Genomic DNA, 18,432 nt, shown 5'->3' with positions numbered 1-18,432 from the left:
GAATTAAATAGACAAGCTGTGACTCACCAACCAACTCAGTCCTGGCCCCAGGCAGCAGGTGGTTCTTTTGATCTTTCCTTAAACTGTGACTTTTACAAGAAAGAGCCCTCAAGGCAAATTAAATAAGCAGCATGCATGTAAAATGGATGATAGATCATGTTTTCATGCCTCAAACATAAAGTAGTGGTGGAGCCGGATGCACAAGAGATTTCAGTCATGCAGTTTCTGCACCGTCCACTCATGAGCCATGGAAATGTGGTTGGTAATGTCTTGCCTATGTCTGGAATCCCAAACTGAAGAAGGGGATTAAGGGGGTATACTTTTAGTAGGCTGTATATAATTCCAAAGAGAGCTGCCAGTCTGGGATCAAGGAGTGGATGAATCAGACTGAAACTGAACAGGAGGATGAATGCATTACTAGGAGCATAAAAAGGGATCAGGACTGCTAGTGTTTGGTTGGGGCTTACGCAGCTGTTTTTGTCAGGGGTTAAGGAGCAGGCAGTTAACACTAGGGCTAAAGTGTAGTCATGACCAGGTATTAAATATATGGACATTTACATTTAGGATTATTAACTTATCTTAACTCCTTTGTTATCTCTTGAAAAAAGGGTGACTCTAAGTACCTTCATGGGGCATGCAGATAATGTTCTAGTGTACCAGGCTAGATGTAAGACAGTTAAGAATGGTCAGCCGCATTGCAAATGGGGACTGAAATATACACATACAGGCACCCACACATGCACACTTGTACCAATGTGTACACAACTACTTTCAGTAATTCTTAAGGTCTTAATTGTTACTGTTGTCACTAGCCTAGAGCGGACCTCAGATGGTATTAAATGAAAAATCTAGTCCTACTGAATATTCACTTAAAATAGCATGTTCCTCACAGACAAGAGAATTTCAGGAGCTATACAGAGGAAGCCTGGTACTCTGGATATTGTCTGCTTATCTGTATTGGTAAAATAAACATTCACACATTCACATCTGCTAACTCTTCCCTTGTCATCCTTGTTTTCTTTTTTTTTTTTTTTTTTTTTTTTTTTTTGACAGGCAGAGTGGACAGTGAGAGAGAGAGAGAGAGAAAGGTCTTCCTTTTCCATTGGTTCACCCCCCAATGGCCGCTGCGGCTGGCGCACTGTGCCAATCTGAAGCCAGGAGCCAGGTGCTTCCTCCTGGTCTCCCATGCAGGTGCAGGGCCCAAGCACTTGGGCCATCCTCCACTGCCTTCCCGGGCCATAGCAGAGAGCTGGGCTAGAAGAGGACAGAATCTGGCACCCCAACCAGGAAGAAAAATTAGTTTTTGGTGTTTTCTGATGTGGCTTAGAAGTCTTGAGTGCTGTTTCATCAGAAAAAGTAGTGTTTTCAAACATGTCTGTTTTTTCTGTTAATTCATTTTGTCACTTACTCATTGTTACTTGAGCACATACTGTGTGCTGGTCTAGACTGATAAGGACGAGTGTAATCTCCGTAAAATGGAGATCTCATGCCTTTCCCAGAAACATAGCCCTGCTGTGCCACAGGTCTCTAGAACTTTCTTTTTGTGTGTGTAACTGAAATTTTGTCCTTTTTGAACAGCAACTCTCCATTTTCCCCTTCACGCAGACCACAGAGGGTACCATTCTACTCTTTCTGTGAGCATGACTATTTTAGGCATCTCTTGTAGTAGAATTACGCAGTATTTGTCCTTGTGTAAGTGAGAGTGTGGGGGCTAAATAGCTTCTGCCTAGGAAAGGAAATAATCAACTGAGTGAATTGGCTGAAAATTTCTTGCCTGCAAAGGAAAAAAAGACTTTGTAATAATTGAAGGCGATACAGAATAAACACTGTGTTTGAGATGCATGAAAAACTCATATTTTGATCTGTAGATGACAATTGCTATTTGCCTTAAAGAATGAGTTTCTCTATTTTTATTCATTTCTCTTTTTCCTTTTTTTAAAAAGAGAGTTTTTTTGGTAAGATTCATTTATTTACTTGAAAGGTATAGTGAGAGAGAAACAGAGGGAGACACGGAGAGAGAGAGAGAGATCTGCTGGTTCACTCCCCAAATCTCTGCAACAGCCACAGCTGGGCCAGGTCAAAACTGGGAGCTTGGAACTCCCATAGGGATGGCAGGCACTGAAGTGCGTGGGCCAGCATCTTCTGATTCTCAGGTGCCTTAGTAGGAAGCTGGTTAAGAAGTGGAGGAGCCAGGATTTGAACAGGCACTCTTACAGGGGATGTGGGAATCTCAAGTTGCAGCTTAACTTGCTATACCATGTTGCCCACCCCCATTTCTATTGGTTTGCTTTTTTTTTTTTTTTTTCCAAAAGAAGACCAGCTACCTTTTTTCTTAATGATGTAATGAGTGTTCAAAAGTTCATGGAAAATCCATATTATAAAAAACTGCATGGATTTCAAAATTTTTACACCAAAATAAATTTACCTTTTAATTCTGTTTCCAAAAAGCATTTTTAAAAAGATTTATTTATTTATAGGAAACCCAGGGTGACAGAGAGAGGGAGAGACTGAGAGGGAGATATCCTCTATCCCCATGTGCTCGCACAGTCACGTATGGTGCAGCCCGGAGCCAGGAGCCAGGAACTCCAAATGGGTGACAGAAATCCAAGCACTTGGGCCATCATCTGCCGGCTCCCAGGTACATTAGCAAGAATCTGGATCAGAAATTGAGTATCTGGGACTCATACCAGCTACTCTGGTAGGGGATTTGGGCATCAGAAAAAGTGTCTTACTCTGCTGAGCCCCATTGCCAGACTCTCCACAACATTTATGAAGTACTCTCATAATCTTTGTTGATGTTCTTTTCCTTTAAAATGCTTTAATAAAATATTTTTTCATCAGTAAGACATTTCCTTATCTTGCCATTATGTGATGTTTTCACATTTATTATGTTCTACCTAACTTTAAAAGCTTACCTCAAATATTTCCTTGAGTAAATCAAGTTATTCTCAGATTATTCCTGTACTCCCTCCTCCTCCATCTTTTCTTTGGCTTTTCTCTTCAAAGACATCATTTTTATTTTAGCTTTCCTTCTTCCCTCTGAAATAGATAACCTACCTCTTTTTGAGACATTTTTGGTCTCATTGATTTTCTGTACTTGAAAAAATTCTCAGTAGGTTTCAAAGAGCTATCTCGTCCATATTATATTCCTAAGAAAGATATTCTTTACCTTGAAGCCTTCTTCTTTCGTATTTCTGGATATTTCCTTTATTTTAATTTCACCTTATTCTTTCACCTTTTTTCCTTCTTCCTGGAAGACAGAAAACTATCCTTTTTGTGAATTTTCCGTGGTGTATTGGAAGAGGGATTCCAAAACACAATGTCAGAGATTGCTTCACTTATTCTGGGATGATGGCACCAACATCTGTTTTCTGAACTTTTGGTAGGTCCGTTTTCATAAATTCTACTTTCTCTTTAAAAAATATCTCAGTCAGTTCTAAGAACTTTTTCCAGTTACCTTCTCTTTTGGGGATACTAGATGGTTTATTCCATATTCTTATGTTAGTAAAGCTTGTTCCACATTTAAAATATCCAAATCTAGTAGTCTTAGGTTATTTACTTTTGTTCCACTAGTTTACCTGAATTAGATAACTTATTTTCCAGTTAAACTAAATCTCTTTGGTTTCCCTAAATAGTTTTTTTTTTTTTTTTCACTTTATTTCAAAGGCAGACAGTGAGAGAGATACCAGTTACCTGCTGGTTCACTCCCCAAATGCCCTTAACATCTGGGGCTGGGCAAAGCCAAAGCCAGGAGCCTGGAATTCCATCTTGACCTCCCTTGTGGGTGACAGGGACCAAGTACTTGAGTAATCATCTGCTGCCTCCTACAGTGTGCATTAGCAGGAAGTTGGATTGGAAGCAGAGGCTTTCAATATGGGATGTGGGCATCCCAAGTGGTGGCTTAAACTGCTTTGCCACAGCACAGACTCCTGCCTAAATATTTAATTAAAATTGCCTCCATAGCCTTTTCCAACCTTTTAGTATATCAAGAAGTTAAAATGGTGCTTTTGAAGTTCTCTAATAAGTTTACGATTTGGCTGGTGTTTCCACTCCATAAAGGGCTAGTCTAGTCTCAGAGCCCTCATTTTCAACATTAATATGAGTTGCTTCATAACATAAATGCTGTCTATCTACACTGATACCAATTTTATTCCACTTTATCCTTTATGTCGCTCCCCCTCTTCGTGGGGGAATGATACTAAGCCCTGCCTAGGCTTCATATCCGAGTCACGGCACCATTATGTCGCTCCCCATCTTCGTGGAGGAACGACACAGGACCCTGCGCTGTTCGTCTGCTCGGCCCTCCCCGGGTTTGCTGCTGGTTCTTCCCGGGTTGGCTACTATCCCTTCCACCTCCGTGGAAGGGCAGTTCCCCCTGGCCACATTCCCCACTTCCGCAGGGGAGCGGCACACCGCCGGCCGGCTCTTCTCGGGGGCTGCACAGGTGTTCCCTTAGATGTTCCTGGTGCATGCCGTCTCTCTCCTCCTTTATAGTCCTCCTCTGCCAATCCCAACTCGGCTGCCCACACGCCGAGTACGCTGCTCTCCAATCAGGAGCAAGTCCTACAGTTTATTGGTTGAACTGGAGGCAGCTGCGTAGAAGCTGTTTTCTCCTCTCCCAGCGCCATATTGTGGGAGAGCAGATGCATAGAATAAGTCTTAATTCCAGTAACTCAGTCTAGTCCGGGTTGCTCCCCACAGATCCCCCTTTCTTTTTATTTTTTGGCGTTGATACGCGCCTGTCTTCGGTGCCCCGCGGCACTCACTCTGCTCTGCTTGCTAGAGTTGCCACAGGTTCTTACAAGTCCTATCAATCAGGCAAACCGAATCCGGGTCCTCTCTTCGCCATATTGTGAGGAGGTTTTTAGGCGCTGATGCGTGCCTGTGTTCGGTGCCCCGCAGCACATGCTCTGCTCTGCCTGTAGGGGCTTACAAGCCCTAACAATCAGGCAAACCGAATCCAGGCCTTCTCATTGCCGTATTGTGGGGGAGACTTATTAGTGTTGGTTCGTGCCTATCTTCGGTGACCTGCAGCTCATACTCTGGTCGAGCTGCCTGCTGGTGCTTACCGCCTTAATCAGGCAGACCGAATCCAAGCCTCCTAATTGCTGTGTTGTGGGGAGGCCTTACTGATGTTAATTCGTGCCTGTCTTCGGTGACCTGCGGCGCATAAGCTGCTAGCCGCCCGCAGGTGCTCATCGCCTCACTTATCGGGCAGACCGAATCCAAGCCTTCTAATTGCAGCATTGTGGGGAGGCCTTTCTATTTCTCTATTTCTCTATCTCCGGGCATTCCTATTTCTCCCATTTTACTTCTGTCTGCCAACATTCCTATTTCTCTCATTTTACTTCTAGACTTCTGTTTCTCTTATCCCTGTGGCTTCCCGGCGGCGCTCGCCCCGAGGCTGCTTCTCGGCACCTCGCCCCGCGGCAGCTTCACGGCTCTGCGCGGCTTCCCAGCGCCTCGCCCCGCCGGCGGGCTCCTGGCTCTGCGCGGCTCGGCTTCGCGCGCACACTCCGCGGTCTCCACGCCCCTTCGCGTCTGAACCACGGCCTCGCGCCAGCCCCGCATTCCCTATCTATTCACGCCCCGTGCTCTCTCTGCACGCGGCGGCTTCCGCGAATGTTTCCGCCACCACCGGCATTCAGTCCAAGTTCCCCGGACTAACCTGGCGAATTTCAACCTGGCGGCCCACGTCTCTGCCTCTGGTTCCAGATCTTCGCCTCTTGCTCCCCGGGGTGACTTGAAGAATTCCAAGGTGGCTTATGTCTCCGCCTTGGCCTGCACTCGCGGCTTCATCCTCCCTAACATTTTTCTCTACCCGGTATGTTTCCTTAAGTTTTCTTCCAACAATATTCCTCTCATTTCTCCTGGCTACTCCCCACAGTCCGTATCCGAGTCCAAGCCTCCTCCAGGTTTCACTTTCGCTTTCAATCTCCTAGCTTCCCCGCCATAGTCCGCATCCGAGTCTATGAAAGCTTTCACTTTCGCTTTCAATCTTAGAGATTTCTCCCAGCTTCCCCCCGTAGTCCGTATCTGAGTCTATGCCTAGGCTTTCAATAGCTTCTTCCGGCACCTTTTTCGTCCGGCTTTTCCCTAGGCTGTTTGCTAGTCTCTCTCTCTGGTATTTTCCACTTCTTCCCTGTCTTTCCCTCCTAGGTTTCCTATCCGAGTCACGGCACCATTATGTCGCTCCCCGACTTCGTGGAGGAACGACACTAAACCCTGCCTAGGCTTCATATCCGAGTCACGGCACCATTATGTCGCTCCCCCTCTTCGTGGAGGAACGACACAGGACCCTGTGCTGTTCGTCTGCTCGGCCCTCCCCGGGTTTGCTGCTGGTTCTTCCCGGGTTGGCTACTATCCCTTCCACCTCCGTGGAAGGGCAGTTCCCCCTGGCCACATTCCCCACTTCCGCAGGGGAGCGGCACACCGCCGGCCGGCTCTTCTCAGGGGCTGCACAGGTGTTCCCTTAGATGTTCCCCTTAGATGTTCCTGGTGCATGCCGTCTCTCTCCTCCTTTATAGTCCTCCTCTGCCAATCCCAACTCGGCTGCCCACACGCCGAGTACGCTGCTCTCCAATCAGGAGCAAGTCCTACAGTTTATTGGTTGAACTGGAGGCAGCTGCGTAGAAGCTGTTTTCTCCTCTCCCAGCGCCATATTGTGGGAGAGCAGATGCATAGAATAAGTCTTAATTCCAGTAACTCAGTCTAGTCCGGGTTGCTCCCCACACTTTACTCCTTCTTTTTTGTCATTTAAATTCAGGTGTTGGGGTAGGTGTTTGCCCTGGTGGCTAAAATGTAGATGTAGGTGCCCATGTCCGGTATCAGAGTGCCTGGAGCCTTGTCTTGGCTTTGGCTCCTGACTTCAGCTTCCTTTCAGTGCACACTCTGGGAAGCAGCGAATGATGGCTCCAGTAGCTGGATCCCTGCCGCTTCACAGGAGACCTGGGTTGAGTTCCCAGGTCTTGGGATCAATCCAGTCTAGCCCTGGCCATTGTGGGCATTTAGGGGAGTGAACCAGAAACCTTTTATTTAAGGTATGCAAAATTCATGCATTTCACAAATACAACTTTAGGAGCATAGTGATTCTTGCTGCCGTATTTGCCCTTCTACCCACATTCCCACCCTTCTTTCTCCTCCCTCTCCTTTCTCATTCTTATTTTTTATTAAGATCTGTTTTCAATTAACTTTATACACAAAAGATTAACTCTATACTAAGTAAACAGTTCAACAAATAATATGGAAAAAAAAAAACTGTTCCTCAACAGTCAAGACAAGGGCTATTCATTCATAGCATCTCGAAGCATGACTGCATTTAAGTTTCTTTTAATCTATGGTTTTATTTCTTTCTTTCTTTCTTTCTTTTTTTTTTTTTTTTGACAGGCAGAGTGGACAGTGAGAGAGAAAGACAGAGAGAAAAGTCTTCCTTTGCCTTTGGTTCACCCTCCAATGGCCGCTGCGGCCATTGTATTAAGTAAAGATCCGATGGCAGGAGCCAGGTGCTTATCCTGGTCTCCCATGGGGTGCAGGGCCCAAGGAATTGGGCCATCCTCCACTGCACTCCCTGGCCACAGCAGAGGGCTGGCCTGGAAGAGGGGCAACCGGGACAGAATCCGGCGCCCCGACCGGGACTAGAACCCGGTGTGCTGGCGCCGCAAGGTGGAGGATTAGCCTAGTAAGCTGCGGCGCCAGCCTTATGGTTGTATTTCTATCTCTTTTTCCGCCTCTTGCAATTTTTCGTTGCTGTTGTTGGAATAATTAGGCCTGTATAACTTCTCACATTTTGTATTTGCTGTTTGTATTTTTGTGGTATTGCTGGATTTGTTCCTTTAAATTAGTAGTTAAATTTAGTGGTTTAGCTATTTTATAGGTTGTTGTTTTGGGTACTCTACCAGGAGGTACACAAAGTCTGATCCTCTTTGTTTTGAGGATGTTAGCAACCACTTATGACTGTTTTCTAGGTCTATTAATTCATAAGGTAATAAAGGGAGACATTCTGTTTACTTCTTCCTTTATTGTCTGGAATAACTTCCCCTGCACTATTACTAGGGTTCTCTGATGTACAGGCAAGGCAGGGGAGGTGCTTGATTCTTTGCTTTTATTAAGCAGCTTAAAAAAATATAAACTTACGTGTGATGTGTTCGGCCATAATTGTGGCCCAATATTTTTTTTCGCCAGTAGGAACATTCAAGTTGATGCCTGTGTCCTCTGGATGCAACTCTAATGGTGTGACTTTTTATTTTCTGACATATCCAGTTTTTTCAAGTTCATCTTTTATGTTTCTTGCTCCAAATTTGAACCTGCTGTTTCTTCAAGAAGCCTTGAGTTACATTAGAGACCTCTACCTGTATGCTAAGGGTTCTTATTGATTCCAGTTCAGTAATTATTTCTAAGTCTTTTTAGTAGTTGAGATAGGAATTTTTTAAGATAAAATGTTATATATTCATACTGCTGCTTCTAACTCAAATATGCAGGATTTTTTCCCTTATTTCATTGATTTCTTAAAATTTTTTATTTATTTGAAAGGCAGAGTTACAGAGAGAGAGAGAGGGAGAAAGCAGTAATAAATCTTCCACCCACTGGTTCAGTCCTCAAATGGCTGCAGCAGCTAAGACTGGGCCAGGCTGGAGCCAGGAGCTTCATCCAGATCTCCCACATGGGTACAGGGGTCCAATCACTTGGACCATCCTCTGCTGCTTTCCTAGGTCCACTAGCAGGGAGCTGGATTGGAAGTGGAGCAGCTGGGACTCAAATCGTTGCCCATATTGGATACTGTACTGCAGGTAGCAACTTAACCTGCCATGCCATGGCATTGGCCCCCATTTTATTGATCTTACATCAATGTCTCCTTCCTTCCTTCACAGAAATCTATTTTTTTTTTTTAAGATTTATTTATTTGTTTGAAAGCAGAGTTAAAGAGAGGCAGAGACAGAGAGGTCTTCCATCTGCTGGTTCATTCCCAGACGGTCCAACGGCCGGAACTACACCAATCTGAAGGCAGGAACCTCCTCTGGGTCTTCTACATGGGTTCAGGGACCCAAGGACCTGGGCCATCCACCACTGCTTTTCTAGGCCATAGCAGAGAGATGGATGGGAAATGGAGCAGCTGGGACTTGGACTGGCAACCATATGGGATGCTGGCACTGCAGGCGGTGCTCCCACCCACTACGTCACAGTGCTGGCCCCAGAAATCTGTTTTTAACACCAATTTGATTACTCATTTTCCCTTATCTCACATAAACCACACATTCTGAGAATAACATTACTAATGCTACTTCCATCAGTATCATTAATTTTAAAGAGTTAAAAATTAGATCTTTTTTAAATTAAAAATGTTTGTTTGATGGAGAAAGAAGAAGGGACAGGAGCGAGAGTGTGAGAGAAATCGAGATTGAGATCCTCATTGGTTTACTCTCCAAATGCCTACAACAGCACCGGCTGGGGACTGAAGCTGGGAGCAGCATTTCTCACAAGGGTGGCAGGAACCCAATTCCTTAGACCATCACCAAAGCTTCTCTTCAGCAAGAAGCTGGAGTCAGGAACCTGAGCTGGGAATTGAACCCAGGTACTTCATGTGGGATGTGGGTGTGCTGACTGTCATCTTAACTGCTAGACTAAATGTCTATCCCTGGTGTGGGTATAGTACCCCTCCCGACCCCCAGCCCCAAATGACCAGATATATGACTAGATTTTAAAGTCACCTGGAACGATTTGTTTCTGATGGTTATGTTACCAAGTGGACATTCATTTAGGTTCATTATCCTGTTGCTATTAAGGATTGATTTTTATGTTATTAAAGCTTAATTTTCATGCTGTAAAATCAACACTTTTAAATGTGCTTTGACAAGTGCTTAAATTATCAAAATCAAGATATGGAATACTTTAACTCTACAATTGCCCCCAGCTCTTCAGTAATCAGTGTTTCCTTGGACCCTCCAGGTTCTGACAACCATGACTCCATTTTCTGTCTTTATAGTTATGTTTTTTCTAGAATGTCACATAAATGAAATCATAAGGTACTTTTTTTTAAAGATTGTTTATGTGAAAGAGCTATAGGCTGGCACCGCGGCTCACTAGGTTAATCCTCCACATAGCAGCGCCGGCACACAGGGTTCTAGTCCCGGTCGGGGCGCCAGATTCTGTCCCGGTTGCCCCTCTTCCAGGCCAGCTCTCTGCTGTGGCCCGGGAAGGCAGTGGAGGATGGCCCGAGTACTTGGGCCCTGCACCCCATGGGAGACCAGGATAAGTACCTGGCTCCTGCCATCGGATCAGTGTGGTGTGCCGGCCGCGGCGGCCATTGGAGGGTGAACCAACAGCAAAGGAAGACCTTTCTCTCTGTCTCTCTCTCTCACTGTCCACTCTGCCAGTTAAAAAAAAAAAAAGAAAAAAAAAAAAAAGAAAGAGCTATAGAGAGAAGGAGAGACAGATTGAGGTCTCCAACCATTGGTTCACTCCCCCGGTGACTGCAGTGGCTGGGGTTGGGCCAGGTAGAAGTCAGGAGCCAGGAACTTCTTCCAGGTTCCCCAAGTGGGTGCAGGGACCCAAGCAGTTGGGCCATCCTCCACTGCCTCTTCCATGCCATTAGCAGGGAGCTGGATTGATAGTGTAGCAGCCAGGACACATACCTGTGCCTATATGGGGTGCTGGCATTGCAGGCAGTGGCCTCATTTGCTATGCTACAATGTTGTCCCCAGCATATGGTTTTTAAAGTATAGATGCATAATATCCAGGGATTTTTTAAAAAAATAATTTAGTTTTGTTTGATAATGATACAAAACATTCATGGCCGGCGCCACGGCTCACTAGGCTAATCCTCCACCTGCGGCGCTGGCACCCCGGGTTCTAGTCCTGGTTGGGGCGCTGGTTCTGTCCCGGTTGCTCCTCTTCCAGTCCAACTCTCTGCTGTGGCCTGGGAAGGCAGTGGAGGATGGCCCAAGTCCTTGGGTCCTGCACCCGCATGGGAGACCAGGAGGAAGCACCTGGCTCCTGGCTTCGGATCAGTGCAGTGCGCTGGCCGCAGTGGCCATTGGGAGGTGAACCAATGGAAGGAAGACCTTTCTCTCTGTCTCTCTCACTGTCTAACTCTGCCTGTCAAAAAAAAAAAAAAAAAAGATACAAAACATTTCTTATTCCAGCCAAATCAGCAAAGTATATGCAAAGAAATCTACCTTTATGTTTTATACTTTGACTTTATTCCCTTCTTCCCTCTATAACCCTTTTCTATTTTTGATAGCTGTCTTTGTATATCTACTTCACTGTTTATCTCATGTCTTTGTCTCCAATCTTAAACTGTGAACATAATAGAGTTTTCTCCAGAAGTGCTTTTTAATTTAATTTCAAAGACTCATTAGAGCTTAAGAATAATAATATAGTTGACTAGTCTACAGTTTTTAGTTAGAATTGTGAGTTTGATAAGAAAGAATAAATCACCACCTTTTCTCCCCTTCCTTTCTTACTCCACAGTATTGTTTCAAATTAGTGCTGGAAATGTGTCTTCTACTCTGGACTAGAAGTGTGTGTTCACACCTCAGTTTTTCAGGGCTAGCTAGGATGTCTTGAGTCGTCAATGTCAACATGGACCTTCTATAAGCTTATGTAGCAGGGAGCAGCAAATATCATTGAGTACCTGCATATGCCAGGCATATATAAGACATGAGGGATAAGGCTGGAAACAGGCCAGACACTTTTTTTTTGTAAATATTTTTTATTTATTTGAAAGGCAGAGTTGCAGAGAGCGCAGGAAAGACAGAACTCTTCCATCCACTCAGTCTCTCCCCTGGTGGCAGTGGCTGCTGGGGCTGGGCCAGGCCGAAGCCAGGATCTTGGAGCCCAAAACCCAGCACTTATTCTGAGTCTGCCATGTGGGTGCAGATGCCTAAGCTTCCCCAGGGGCATTAGCAGGAAGTTGGATTGGAAGTGGATCTCAAACCAACACCCATATGGGATGCTGACATCACAGGCGGAGACTTAACCTGCTAGGCCACAATGCTGGCCCAGCCAGAACTCTTCCTGACCTCATGATCTGGGAAAGGACAAGAAAAAAGTAAGGAATGTTCATCTCCTCAATGTGGGAGGTGGAAGAAGCTGGGGCTTCCTGTTTTCTGGTTTGGTGGCCAGAGCTCACTGCAAAAGTAGTCACAGTAAGTGACCTTTTACCTTGGAGCCCCTTTCTGCCATCAAGCCTGATACTCTGAGTCATATTTCCAGTTCTGCAAAAGTTACTCCTTGGGCTGCCATTTTCTTCAGAAATATTCATTAAATGAATAAGGAAGGGACAAGTACATTAATGTATTAGCTCTCATTCCATTCTTGCCCAATGCATTTAATAGATTTCTAGAATATGGGGAGGGGCTCCAGGAATATTAATAAGGATATGGGTAGGATAGCCAGGGGTCAGATTGTAACTATAACAAAGCGTAGGTAGCTAACTTCACAGAATAATAGATAACTTTGTGGCATCATGGGTTAAGCTGCTGCTTGGAATTGAGTCCCACCTCAACTTGCAATCTAGCTTTCTCCTAATGCACACCTAATGAGGCAGCAGGTCAAGTACTTGTGTCTCTGTCATCCATGTGGGAGACCTGGATGGAGTTCCTGGTCGTAGGCCCAGCTGTTGCAGGCATTTGGGGGAGCGAACAAGTGTATGGAAGATCAATTTCTCTCTCTCTCTCTCTCTCATCACCCTGCCTTTGAAATAAATAAAAATAAAATTTTAATAGTGGTCTTAATATGTTGGGAGGATAGGCCATGTTTCAAAAGGATGAAATAATATATGGGTAAAATCACATTTAGAATTCTAAATTTACAACTAAATATACCTAGCCTAAGAACTAGAGCAGCTGAAGGAAAAGCCAGGGAAAAGGAAAGCACCTTGCTGCATCCTGCCCATGAAGTGGGCCAGGACAGAGAAGCAGCAACCTGTGTGAGCAACAAAATGGCTGCTGTATCATTTCTGCCCGCTACATCTCTTATTGGAATTATCTTGTCACAAATATACAGGGAAGGGAATCCTGGGAAATGCAGTTCAGTATAGCCAAGTTGACACTTTACAAAGCCACCACAAATATGTATTACTGTGATTTTTTTTTTTTGTCTTTTGAGGTGGCAGGTATCAGATTCCGATTAAAATTATCTAAGGAAAAAATAATTTGCAAGGTACAGGATTGGCTCAACCCTGAGAAAGAATGCAGCCAGGCCTCTGGAGGACCTGGACTCAGGCGTGGCACATCATCCTGATGTCATCATTGTTGTCTCTTGGCATAGCTGCTTCGTTCTCTGCCTTTTGATCCACATGACAAGTGGAAGATGGCCAGCCTACAAGGTCCGAAGCCTGTATCTGAGGAAACTGGGTGAGACATCTGAAAAGACTAAGCCAATCTTTCTTTATCCTCTTTGCTATTTCAATTCTTACATAGGTTAAAAGGACTCTGATACGGCTTAGAGTTCATGCTTTTTCCTGGTCCGTTCAGAACAGAGGCATACTATACAATGTGCAAGGGAAACAGACAATTAAGGAGCGTTCACTCACGGAGGTCCTGGAATTTGTTCATGAGCCAAATTCGTTCTAAAATGTCTCAGCAAACTATGATACCACAGGACATGCTCAGAGTTACCTGTGGTTCTGAGTATGCAGTGTGTCTTTGTTTTCCCTGTTTCTTGGAATTTATATAAGAACTATATGAGGTTGCTAATAATCTATTGGAATAGTTTAATATGGATTGATAAAGAGAAGGGTGTTCTGAATACCATTAATGGATAACAGTGTTAGCATAAAATGCTAATATAACAGCTCATGTATATCATCACATAACTTACAAAAAAGAAAAGATACCATTTCATCTTCTTTACATAGCATTATGACTTTTGATATAGACTCTCTGTAACAGGAAATGTGTGAGTGTATGTAAGCACAGATGGGGGTATATGCACAAACATATCTCACTGTTTTATTTCACTTCAAATCAGTGTATTCACATGAACTATATGAGAATATACATATAACAAACTTTGTGAAGGAAAATGGAGCTTATAGGATTAATAGTAATTTAAAAAATTAAGTGGGGTGGACATTGTAGCACAGTGGGTTAAACTTACCACTTGGGGTGCCAGAATCCCATATTGGAGTGTCTGGTTTGAGTCCTGGCTCATCCACTTCCAGTCCAGTTTCCTGCTCATGTGTACCCTGGGAACCAGCAATAGTGGTCCAAGTACTTGGGATCCTGCCACTCAGGAAGTTACTTAATTCTTTTTTAAAAATATTTATTTATTTGGAAGGCAGAGTTAGATTTTCTATCTGCTAGTTCACTCCCCAGATGGCTGCAAGCCAGGAGCCCCAAGCCTTTTCTCACATGGTTGCAGGGGCCCAAGCACTTGGGCCATCTTTTGTCTTTCCAGGCACATTTGCAGGGGGCGGAATCGGAAGTGGAGCAGCTGGGATTCAAACCTGTGCCCATATGGGATGCCAGTGCCATAGGTGGCAGCTTTTTCCATTAAGCCACAGCACTGGCCCTAATTCTTTTTATCCAATTTGTGATAAACATGAATGTCTGATATCACTAAACAAAAATATAAGTGCCTAGAAGATGAAGGACCAAAGGGCGAGAACCAATGAAATATGACCATCATTTTCTGGGGACTTCTCTGCCTGGTTTGGTGTTTGGTATTCAAACTATGAAAAGCTCCTGGAACTTTAACAAAAAGAATCTGGACTTAGGGTCTGATGATGGCCAACTTGCTGGTTCATAGATAGCAACTTCTAGCTGTGTCCTCACTTGGCTCCTGGGGCCAGTTTTATCTGGGCACTAAGGACCTCCCAAAGGCGCCCACTTCCTAATACTACCAATCTGGGGCTTTAGATTACAAAATAGGAATTTCTGAGGGACATAAATATTCAGGCCATAGCACCCAGCTTACTCAATTATTCGATAATTTATTTATCCAATTTATGATTTCAAAACAAAGTTGCTGACAATTATCTTACTTAAAACACACAGTTCGCCCACTCTTGAAATCTTTCTTCCCTTCTGCTTTTCCTTATTTGTTATAGTATCTTCAATTTACACAGAACTTAAATTATCAGCAGACATTAATTTTGAACCATATTTTAAAAATTGAGCTTGTGGATAGAAGTAAATATGTAAGGCCACTTGAATTCATATTGCTACTTTCCAAGCACAACAATAGAACACACTGTTTTACTCTATTTTTTTAAAGATTTCTTTAAATTTTATTTATTTGAAAGAATTACAGAGAGAGGTAGAGACAGAGAGAGAGAGAGAGAGAAAGAGGTCTTCCATCCACTGGCTCACTCCCCAAATGGCCACAATGGCTGGAGCTGAGCCTATCTGAAGCCAGGAGCCAGGAGATTGTTCTACTGCTTTCCCCAGGCCATAACAGAGATTTGGATGTGGAGCAGCCATGACTTGAACTGGGGCCCATATGGGATGCCGTTGCTGTAAGCCAGGGATTTAATCAGCTGCGGCACAGTGCCGGCCCCTCGTATTTCCTTCTTATTCAAACACCAGACACCAATTTTATGGTCTATAAAGATTGAAACACACTTGAATGAGAATGGATGCATCCATTAGTTCTTCTCTGATGATCTTTGGTTCCTTTGGTGTCAAAAGTTGCAATGCTAGGGCAAGACATTTGATGCAGCTATTAAGATACTTGTTGAGATCCCCTATCTGGGTACCTGAGTTTGAGTCTTGCTTCCTATTCCAGCTTCCTGCTAATATGCACACTGGGAGGCATCAAATTATGGCTCAAGTAGTTGGATGCCTGCAACCCATGTGAGAGACCTGGGATTGAGGTCCCAGTTCCTAACATCTGGCTTTGGTATGGCCTAACCCTAGGTGGTGTGGGCACTGGGGGACTGAATGAGTAGACGGAAGATGTCTGTCTGCCTCTCTTCCTTTCTAATAAATTAATTTAAAATAAAGAAATGCTTCTGTTAGTCACAACAATTTGGGATTAGATCTGGGCTAGTTTGCATTGGGTAGGGGTGCTCAGCTGTGGTTTAAGAAAGCAAGGATACAGACTTGTCTCATTTGGAAGGGAAGTTTGTGAGGGTAAAAAGAGCTGAGTTTTGGGTGGCAGCAGTTTTGGGGCTAGCTCTCTTGGCTTCTTTTCTCCATCTGATTGAATGCAAAGACAGAAATACCATTGATGCTTATTCAGTAGCCAAGATAGGGGCATCTGGCATCTGCATAAGAGAAGTATTTGTCAGAAAGGGACCTTCCTCACTCCCCACTCCTTATTTCATGCCATGAGCATTGTGGCATTGGATGTTATCTTTTTTCTTTTCTTTTCTTTTTTTTTTTTTAAACAGATCCTGTTCCTTTTCTAGTTTTCAAACTGCCCAGACTGAATTTCACATAGAAACATGAAGAGACAGGAGTTTGACTTTCAAAGAAGTTAATACTATATAATGTGAGTAATTTCTAGGATCAGAAATTGAATGTAAAATTGCAATAATTTATACACATAAATGTTTATGGCTTTGTATATTTGGAGTGGATTCTCTGTGATCTTGCCAACTACTTCCATAGCCACATGCCTGAATTTTAAAAAAAGTTACCTAGGTAGCAACTTTGCTGATGGCCTTATTTCCTGGCTAAATTAATCAAATAATTTTCCTAGAGTTTTTTGAAGCATATTTGTATGAACAAAAACTAAAAATATTGCAATTTGGCAGTATCTATTAGAATATTTATATATATATATATTTACTGGTATATGAGTATATTTATGTTTTGATCTAACAATTCCTTTATCAAGGGTTTAGTTTACTGAAATGTTTTGAGAAGTATGTAATAGTAATAATTGGTAAAATATTGGTTAAGTAAAGGCATAAACATAGAACGGAACACTCTATAGCTGTTTAAGCAACTGAGTGGAGCTATAACTATAATAACTGAAAAAATGCAAGTTGCAAGAGTGTAGAATGCCATAATGTTGTCTTAAGCATCTACATATTTGTATAGGGAACACACATGTATTTTTGTATATCTATTTAAAAAAACTAAGTAAAAACAATTGTATCCTCTGGGGAGGTAGGTTTATGGAACACATTTTTCCCCCTATTGTATATTTCAAAAATGCTTCCATTTTAAATAATTACCATGTGCTCCCTTTGAAATAAGAACCATAATTAAAAGATATCTTATTCCTTCCCTCTTGGCAAGTCGTGAGGCTCAGATGAGGGGAGTTCTGGGTCTGAAAACCTGAGGGATCTGATGAATTAGGCCTTAGGCATGCCTGCTCAGACTGATGTTTCATCTAAGTCTTATCCTGACCAAACCATCAAGCCTAATTAAAAATGGAAAATTCATGGAAGGAGAGGCCTCCCTGCATGCCCCAGGGGACCCATTCTGCCCTGGCTCCCTCTGGATCCTTCCAGTTCATTAGCTAAGAAGGAATGGGGGGCGTTGGCTCCAGCCACAGCTGCTGCCTTCTCAAGTGTCACTCTGATCTGGTCAGCAAAACCCCCGGTGGAAGGCAGCAGGCTCTGAGCCGTTGCCAGCCCAGCCCACTGGCTGCCTCTGAAGCAGGCCTGCTGGCTCGGCCCACCCTTGCTGGCTCTTCCCCTCCCTCTCTGTGGAAGGCATTGTATTTGTGTGTAATCATCAGGAAACTGGGAATTGAGAGCTTTATTCTTCAGGGTGGGAGGCGCTCAGACCTTGTGCCTTACTAGAGATAATCTCAGACCTGAGATCTTAGAGATGACCAGACCAATGGCCTTGTTTGGGTCAGAAACATCATGTTCTTCCTGGCAGCTGGACCCTACGTCACTGGCATGTTTGTGTTATAAAAGAGGACTGCTCTTTGATGCTCTTTCCTGATAACCCAAGGCTCCCATTTTGGGGATGCTTTCATACTCGCCACAACCCATGAGAAACCCACCGAAGGACACAAGACTGAGAACAAGGATCTGATTAATTTGAAGGTAGTAGAGCAGATTGAGTCACACAGCAATTAATTACAAGATGGATTAGGTTCTGGTTTGGTGTCAGCTCATATGATAATGAAATCAGAAGAGGGAGATTCAAGGGATTTAGCAGAAGGCAAAATTCCACTCAAAAGTTCTGTCTTGGGACTGGCATTGTGGTGTATCAGGTAAAGCCACCACCTGCAGAGCTGGCATCTCATGTGGGCGCCGGTTCATGTCCACTTCCCATCCAGCTCCCTGCTGATGGCCTGGGAGAGCACTGAAAGAAGATCCAAGTGTTTGGGCCCCTGCACCCCCATGGGAGACTCTGAAGAAACTTCTTGCTCCTGGCTTTGGATCTGCCTATCTCCAGCCATTGCAGCCATTTGGGAAATGAATCAGTGGATGGAAGATTATCTCTGTCTCTGTCTCTCCCTCTCTCTGTAACTCTGCCTCTCAAATTTTTAAAGAAGATGATTTATTTGAAAGGCAGGGATGGA

The 18,432-nt window shown here is 43.9% G+C and overlaps 1 protein-coding gene across 4 annotated transcripts in view; it reads left to right on the top strand.

The window, feature by feature from the left end:
• The window catches only part of AKAP6 (A-kinase anchoring protein 6), a 618,005-nt gene that overhangs the window by 47,633 nt on the left and 551,940 nt on the right, over positions 1-18,432 (top strand). The window contains exon 3 of one of the 4 annotated variants that reach the window (XM_051822152.2): positions 16,334-16,434. The exons of the other annotated variants lie outside the window; for them this stretch is intronic. The gene's annotated coding sequence lies outside the window, so the exon portion shown is untranslated. The remainder of the gene's footprint in view (positions 1-16,333; positions 16,435-18,432) is intronic. 4 annotated transcript variants of the gene reach the window in all.

This window comes from Oryctolagus cuniculus, chromosome 12, assembly GCF_964237555.1.
Source record: "Oryctolagus cuniculus chromosome 12, mOryCun1.1, whole genome shotgun sequence".
Taxonomy (NCBI): Eukaryota; Metazoa; Chordata; class Mammalia; order Lagomorpha; family Leporidae; genus Oryctolagus; species Oryctolagus cuniculus.
This window is presented reverse-complemented; position numbering and strand designations above follow the sequence as displayed.